We start from the raw sequence: 8,701 nt of genomic DNA, 5'->3' as shown, positions 1-8,701 counted from the left end.
CCCCGTCGTGGCCTGAAATCAAAGCTTAGCAGTAACATGTAATTTGAGAGAGCAGGACTGCAGGAGCTTTGTCTTGGTTACACTGGCCGAAATTGGTTACCACATTAGTACTAGTGGTATTTTTGGCATGATAGATGTCCCAAATCTTGTTTATGGTTGGGAATATATTGGTAACTGTCATGCTGTGTTGTTGATTTTAATAGCCAGACCTAAAATATTACCATTTGAAGTGATTGTTTCTCCTTTTGCATGTTAGCTGATTGATCTTCAGGTTCCACCTTTTGTTTTATGCTATGATAGATGTACAACTAACTAATGATTACCTTGCAATAAAGAGTACTTTGATGTAAAAAAACCTAATGATTTGATTTGATGCTCCATATTCATTTGACACTTAATAAAAGTCTAATTCTACCCCTTTGGAACTTGGAGTTGGAACAGGGCATCAACATTGTCAACTGGAGGGGCTTGGAGCTGCTTCGGCATCCACTGGGGAGCAAACAAGAAGGTAATCTTCTATTCCTAGCTTTTATACACATTTTTTTGAATTAAAAATAGTAAACGTATCCCCGTATTGGCGCTTTTCCAAAATGCTGAATTTACGTATCCATATCGACCTGATACTGATACACGTATCTGTATCAGTGCATTTTAGTCCGCCACTATCTGTGGCGATGGCGATCCGACACTACTGGTCGATGGCTGCCGCTGCTGTCGGGTTCCGCCTCGTTCTGGTGCTCTTCAGCAGAGACCTCCACCTTGCCTCCCGCCCAGAGGTCTCCACCCCCCTCACGTCCCTTCGCCGCCGTAAGCACCTCTCCTTGTTCTCAGTGCTTCCCCTCCAAACCCCAGCCCTTTTCTGATGTTGCCGTAATTGGACATCTTGTTTGACTCCTGCCTATGTTGCAGTTGCAGACGGATACTGGCTGAAGCATGCATCCATGTCACCCTATTCCGGTACATCACGCACCTCCCTCCTTGCTCGCTTTGCTCAAAGAAGAGTTCAACCCAATGCTTTATTTCTGTCTTAGTGAATCCCCATTCAACATTAAAATTTTAGCACTTAACATTTGCATCAGAACAACCAAAATTTTGAGGCCAGGATAGTCGTGTTGGCGGTGGTATTATTAGGTACTACAGAGCAATTTTTTAAAAACTTGATTGGGTTTCTACTGAATACTGATAGGCACTATTTCATGTTAACTTCTGTAATGACCTACTGATAACTCCTGATGGATGAAATATGATATCATACTTAACATCAGAGGCCTAGATGCTTCTTGCGATTACATTACAAAGCTCAGCAATTAGCCATGATACTTTTGCTCTTTGTAATGTTGATGTGTTAACAGTTGGAACTTGTAAGGGATGCTCCAGCCTGTTAAATGATATGTTTTTCAGGTTCGATGTATCATGGTTCCCCTTTGCTTCTATCGGTTCTTGGTCCGCTAACCAGTAAAAGGTGATTGGTCCTTCGTTTTGATGCTTCTTTGATCATTTCTTTGATGTCGCCAATGTTGCTATGCCTCTTTATTTGATCAGATCGTCATATGAAGTGTTAGCATTCTAACACTCCATGATGTCACAGGTCAGGTGGACACCATTCTCATATATATTGCAGGTAAATAAGTTGCTATGTGTATTTTCATCGAAACCAGTATATGTTTGTCTTAGATTGATAACTTGTTCAAGTATACCTGATTTCCATAGAAGAAAAATCAGGTCTCCTAGGCTTTACCTTTTATGCTCTTTATCTTGCCCTTTATGGTATCATTCGAACCAAAAAAAATGTAGCCATGAACATTCCCACAACTTTTGCATTTTGTTGGCAGTCATGTAATATTACACTCATGAATGCACCACACAGTTTGGTTTTTGTGGCTGTAGATTTTATAGCTGCTATGCTCAATCAACTGGGCGTACACTCCAAATGGCACGTAACAGAAGCTTGAAGTCTCCTGACCTCACCAAATCAGTGAACAATTCTAGTGAGTCATACTAGTTAATGTTATACTTGAGATGTGCTTTATTGAATCTTGAGCTACTAGTAGGCTGTACGTGCAAAAGCACATATCTGAGGTACATTAAATTAAAGGCACAAAACTATTTTCTGCAAAAAAAGGGGCAAAACTATAGGCACCACTCTCTACTTATTTTGCCAAGTACCGATGACCGCAATGCTTTTGAATTTTTGATACTTGTAACGTACCAAAAGTGAAATCTTAGAGATGTTTTACTTCTAAAGTACTCCCTCCGTCCCATAATGTAAGATGTTTTTTGACAGTAGTGTAGTGTCACGTCGAGCTCCTTTACAGTACCCCTAAATGAATATGAGCCCTTCATTTCTCTTGATCCAACGATTGATGTCTATTGGTACTCCAACGTGTGTATGAGAGAGTACCAACAAAAAAAGTGAGGGAGTACCTCGTCCTTGGGGGTAAAAAGGAAAACTGACTCTTATTCTTATTCTCATGGCTCATGGCTGATACAGTACATAATTGCTAGTCGCTAGAACCCTAATTCTTTATCCTTAAGAAAAAAGAACCCTAATCTTCCAATAGAATGGGCGCCCGCGGCCACTGTGGTCTGCCCGCGCACAAGAGACAGACGGCCATTGGGCCATGGGAATGGTTGTCGATCAGGGCTGGGCGGCGCCGTCGTCGTCGCCGCGGGCGCCTTTGCGAGATCCATATTTCTCGTGCAATTGGAAACTCGCCCGCTTGCTGAAGCAGGATGACTAGGGTGAGGCGGGATCATCAAGATGGCCGGAGATCTATCACGTCGGCACTTCAGGTGTACAAATGTGCAGCTGATCAGATCGACTTGGTTCAATACGGAAGGACGGGGAGTGGCAGTCAGTGGCTGCTTTGATTAGAATTTGTCGCGTTGACGAACGAACGTCTTGCGAGCCTTATATCTCTATGTTTTAGTTTTATTTGTACTCTCTCCGTCCCAAAATTCTCTCCGTCCCAAAATATAAGAACGTTTTTGATACTAGTGTAGTGTCGAAAACATTCTTATATTATAGGACGGAGGGAGTAGATGTTAGAGATTTTGTGTGGTTTTCGAGAACCTGTAGCCAAGTTTTGTTTGATCGGTAACTTTCAGCGCAAAGAAAACAAATGCATCGATTAGAAATCAGGAAAGGACTTAATTAAGAGGAGAAAAGACTAAACTACCCTTCTAAGTGGAGGGTCAGACTTAAGTGGTACTCCATCTCTGCTTGAGGGAGTACCAGGGTACCATAAAAAAGCTCACGTCTTACATTATGGGACGGAGGGAGTAGTGTTTATCATTCTAAGCTTTATATTTTCTTAAAGAAGGAAACCCACCTTTCGTGACTTCTCCTTTACAAGGAATAAAAGGGGTTATGGATTTGCCTCGTGGAATTCAATGTGTATAGTCCTCTGCTTGCCTGATAGTGCAAATTTGTTGTTGGTAAACGAAAAATATACAACCTTGCCTGGAAAGGTGTGAATGGAACATCACTCTCTTTGAGTCAGATGCTTTCTGCTTGTGATGCTTACTAATTATTTATACTGCTGATTATCATTTTTTGTTGATACTCGCAGTGAACATAAGTGCAGGAGATACTGCTTCTCTAATATATCTGTGGAACCCTTGGACAATAATCACCTGTGTGGGTTCATGTACATCACCAATTGAGAATTTAATGGTCGTGATAATGTTACATGGAGCCTGTTCACGTAGGTGGAACTCGCTGTGTTTCCCTCCAGCCTATTCTATTTTTCAATATATATCTTATATTACTTAAACTAGTAGTTTGCATCATTGTTTCTTGGCCTTTTATTTGGCAAATCCTCAGTTAATAACATTTTTATGGAAGATAGTATATTGATCTTTGGATAACCTAGAATTGCCCAAGTCTGATGCCAGTTAAAACATCCTTGCAAATTTTGTAGGTCTTCCACCGCTTGCTGCCTTTGGATATGTTATGGCAACGCATCTTTCTCTTTATCCTGCAATTCTTATTCTACCTATATGTGCCACAACCATTTTTTTTTTTTTGCAATGTTGAATGGTACGTACATGCCATTTATCTGCATTACTGACCTCTAACTGTTAGTTTTTCAGGTTGCTCTTTTATTGGGTTATGGTCCAGATACCCCTCCAACTAAAGTATTTCTACAAAAAGGCCCAAGTGCCAATAAAATTGACATTTCAGATAATGGAAAAAGTACTATCCAAAAAGGATTTGGACAATTCTCACGGAAACCAATACTCCACTTCATATTGTTGGTCTTTATCTGGTCATGTTATGTGCTGTTATTGAACAGCGTTATTCTAAATAAAGTGGGTGGCCTTCAGGAGATGTTTGAGAAGTAAGATGTTCAACCATATAATTCTTTTGTAGCCAAAAATCATGTGAAAGAGTGTAATATTTTCTCTTACTGTAAGACTTCCCCATTCGCGGTGAATTTTAAAGGAGAAATGAATACAGCTTTTATTTATGAATTCAATTCCATTTTGGATATTTGCATATTCTGATCAGCATTTTGCCTATCCTACATTTCCCCAACATGTCAACTTGTTGGTGGGCCTCATTTAGTCAAAGTCGTCTTTTGTTGCAATTGACTGGCTTTTATCTTTTACCAAATGCACTTGTGTGCATTGCAATTGATTGGCTTTTATCTGTTACCAAATGCCTAGTACTGACTTCTGTGTATTTGGTTTTGCAGGACATATGGTTTTATCCTTGCAGTGAGGGATTTATCACCAAAATATTGGTGTGTTATGGTAAGTCCTAAAAAATGTAATTGGAACTCAAGTATAATTTGAGTAATCTAATTCGTTTGAGAATGAATGCAGGTATTTCTTTGCCGAAGTCTTCGACTTCTTCAGAAGCTTCTTTCTTATAGTCTTTAATATGAACATCATTTTTATGGTCTTGCCATTGCCTATCCGTTTGAAGCACCGACCGTGCTTCCTTGCCTTTGTTTATATAGCAATTATTGCAATGCTGAAATCTTATACCTCGGTGAGTATATTTTACATGGTATTTCTGATGAATTTAATCCCTTGGCTGCATAAGGAAGGTTGATGTTTAGTTTTGTTTTGTGTTTTGCTCTCTTGTTTTTATTCCTAAATAAATTCATGCTTATCTTGAAGGCTGGAGATTTAGCTCTATATCTAGGACTTGTAGGCCTATTCACCAATGAACTAGCGGGTACCTAAAATGCCGGTTATCTAATATTTTTGAATTAATGCCTAATATCATAGGAAGTTATATAATGCTCTTTGTCTTTCCATGCTGCAGAGATGCAATTCACCTTCATCCTGTTTTTTGGATACATTGGAGTCTCTCTCCTTAGCCCTGTCATGCATAACCTATGGATCTGGAGGGTCTCTCTCTCTCTCTCTCTCTCTCTCTCTCTCTCTCTCTCTCTCTCTCTCTCTCTCTCTCTCTCTCTCTCTCTCTCTCCCTCCCTCTCTCTTTACACACACACACACACACATGGTGTGTACTGTTACTAACATGGCAATGTTGACAGGGTACTGGTAATGCAAATTTCTACTTCGCGACTGGTTTGGCTTACACCTGCCTTCAGGTAACTATCCACCCCTCTGTGAGCACAATATTGAATGTTCCTTAGAATGCTGGCTGATTGTTCCTTGAGGTAGCAAACATCTCAGCTAAAACAGTCGTGTTTATTAACTTGCTTAGAATGCTGACTGATTGTAGCATGTACAGTTTCTCTTACTTGACCTTTTGACATCTTTATCATACTACTTCCTCCATCTGTAATTAGTTGACGCTCAAACGGAGGGAATATAATTTAATGTTTTTTTTTTTTGCAGACTGTATTGGTCGTAGAGACTGTAAGTTCAATGATAAAGCATCATAGGAAACTAAGGCTACTTATAAAAGCTTAACATGATTGAATCCTCAGAAGTTGAGCATGTCAGAAGATTCTTTTCTTGCTCGTTCCCTATATATGATGCAACCAGTCGATGGTTGTGTGATTTTGGGTAGACGTAGTGGATAGTATATGTTTCATATCATCATCATGTTGTATTGTACTCCCTCCTTCCCATAATATAAGAGCATCACTACAAAAATGCATTATGGGAAGGAGGGAGTACCTCCCACACTTGTACAGATTGCTTAACCAAGATTAGAGAAAGAATCTAGCTAGGTTTCTCCATGGAAACTAACTATAGTTTGTCGTTACTGAATTTACTGCCTTGTCTGATCTGTATGAAATCGATTCCGTGTGGGAAAATGTATAATATGTGCCTTTTTCTGAACTGCACCTAGCATTTTTTTTGACGGGTTGCACTGTGTCAACTACATACAAATTGAAATGAGTGAACAAAGACTAAAACACGCCACGATTCAGCAAAAAATTACTCTTTTATATCCATATTAATCGCCACTGATCTAGTACAAAATTGTACTAGGCCAGTGTCAATTAATAATGGATTGGAGGGAGTAGAACATTTTATAATTCAGAACGAGGAAGTACTCTCTCATCTAAAATGTCCTATATTAATTTTCAGAGGGAGTACTTGTCAAGTGGCGGTACATGAATATTGGGGTGAGAGATGAGAAATCCAACACGAACGAGTGCCCATGCACGCAAGGTTTACATCCTATGATCCTGCCGGCCGAGTTGCGCGGCGGCCGCAGATCGAGATCAATGGTCGAGCTGTACTATCGGGCGTACAAATAATGCGTATCCTTCATCGTAGCGTAGGTGGGTCGTCTTCCGAAACCCTAGGCTCTGGCCGCCGGCGCAATGTTGGCGTGGCGATCGCTCCTCAGTCGGTCGCACCCTCTCCTCTCTGGTCTCCGGCCAGCCCACCGCCATGCGAGCCACCCGGCAGCAGTTCTTGGCGGCAAAAACCTGATCGGTTCTTCACGAGGATACGCCTCCAACTCCGATGGCGATTCACACGCCGAGGCCAACCGACAACATCGGCCGGCGGCGGCGATGGCCACGACGAAGCGGCATCTATACCTGGTGCTGGACGACCACAAGGACGGCTACGGCATCCACAAGCTGGACCTCGCCAACGACGACGATCTGGACGGCCGCACGCGGCGCCTCCCGGAGCCTCCGGTCCTCCGCGTGGGGCTTCCGACCGTCGGCGACCGCGCCCAGTTCGCCGCCGTCGGCAGCAGGATCGTCGCCGTATGCACCAACCCCACCATAGACCCGTGGGGGAAAGACGACGAGTTCGGCGGCGTCCTCATCTACGACACCAAGACGGCGGTGCAGGTCGTCTCGCCTCAGCTCCCCAAAACCCTCCTCCTCGCCGGTGGCTACGAGGCAGCCATTACCGTCGGGAACAGGCTGTACATGTTCGAGTCCAATGGATCGGAGAGGTATTACAAGTACGTAGGCGGCTGTGCCTCGGGCTTGCACTGCTTGACCAACGACGGCGATGACGGTGCCGGCGACAAGTTCTGGGATTGGCGGCCATTGTCCCCTTCGTCATCGCGGTGGAGTTGGAGCTGGAACGAGAATCTTCTGATGCTCCCCTTCCACGCCGAGAACATCACGGCGCATGCAGTGCACGCGCCGCCAGGAGCGGCGCCCCATGACTACGAAATCTTGGTTTCCGATCGCAATGCGAACACGACCTTCTCTTTCAGCACGACGAGGCACGAGTGGACAGAGCGCGGCGACTGGCAGCTGCAGGTCGTCGGCCATGCCCACTACGACAGTGACCTAGACGCGTGGCTTGGGCTCCACGCCGTCAACGACCGCCGTTACGGCCATTGGAGACGCACGGACGTCGACGGATACCTCTGCATCGGCAATGTCGCTTCCGCCCCCTCGGATTGGAAGGTCGGCAGGGAGAAGCTGTTCTGTCTAGACGAGGAGACCGCAGCTGGATGGAGCCACCTCGATGCCAAGCTCGTGCCCATGGCATCCCACGAAGGTCGGAGTGAGTACTGTCTCATGGAGCGCCTGAGAGCACCCAAGGGGGGAGACGAAAAGAAGTGCTTGGGCAACAGCGATAGCTGTCTTCTCCGGCTGACCTTCTTTTGTGTCGAGCGTGACGATGACGGCGAACCCGTGGCCAAGGCTCGCCGGCACGCTCGCTCTTATTACGTGTCAAGCTACAATGAAAATTTTGACGCTCAAGCCTTCTGGATGTAATTTCATAACTCTATACATGCATGTGTGCTTCGTTTTAGTTTCACGAATTCAGAGGTTGCCGCTAATAGAACGTGAGCATAAAAAGAAAAGTCTGTGTGATGGCTTTTCAACTTTGGCAATCCGCCTACTTTTGCCATGCCAAGCATCAACAGATTTAACAGGAAATTTCTTTCACCATCTTATATATTTTTCTCACCGTTGTATCGACTTGGAGATCGCGGTGTGCATCAATCTCGTGGAAGATTTTGGGTTTCGTTCAAAAAAGAAAGATAAATCAAAGGCCTTAAAAATGGCCAAATTTTTGAAAATTCTGACGAATTAACCAAATAAGTTTGAATTTTTAGATGAAATTTGTCCGAATTTTGAGAAAGTCCAATTGTAATCCCGCAGGGGGCACGCACAAGCGCGAGCGTGGGATGCTACTGGCTCAACACGTGGCAGCTTTTGGGGTGTTATGTTTTGTTTATCTTTTATTCATTTACTGTTTTTCTCGTTTTTTCTTTCGGTTTCTCCTTTTCTCTTGGAGTACAAATGTACTACCGATGGAGTACGAGTTTATACATAGTTTT

The 8,701-nt window shown here is 43.5% G+C and overlaps 1 pseudogene; it reads left to right on the top strand.

Moving 5' to 3' along the window:
* Positions 1-926: 926 nt before the first annotated feature.
* On the top strand, positions 927-6,081 carry LOC109736144 (uncharacterized; annotated as a pseudogene).
* Positions 6,082-8,701: the final 2,620 nt, after the last annotated feature.

The sequence above is a fragment of the Aegilops tauschii genome, chromosome 5 (assembly GCF_002575655.3).
Source record: "Aegilops tauschii subsp. strangulata cultivar AL8/78 chromosome 5, Aet v6.0, whole genome shotgun sequence".
Taxonomy (NCBI): domain Eukaryota; kingdom Viridiplantae; phylum Streptophyta; class Magnoliopsida; order Poales; family Poaceae; genus Aegilops; species Aegilops tauschii.
The sequence above is the reverse complement of the archived record's forward strand: the minus strand, read 5'-3'. Positions and strand labels throughout refer to the sequence as shown.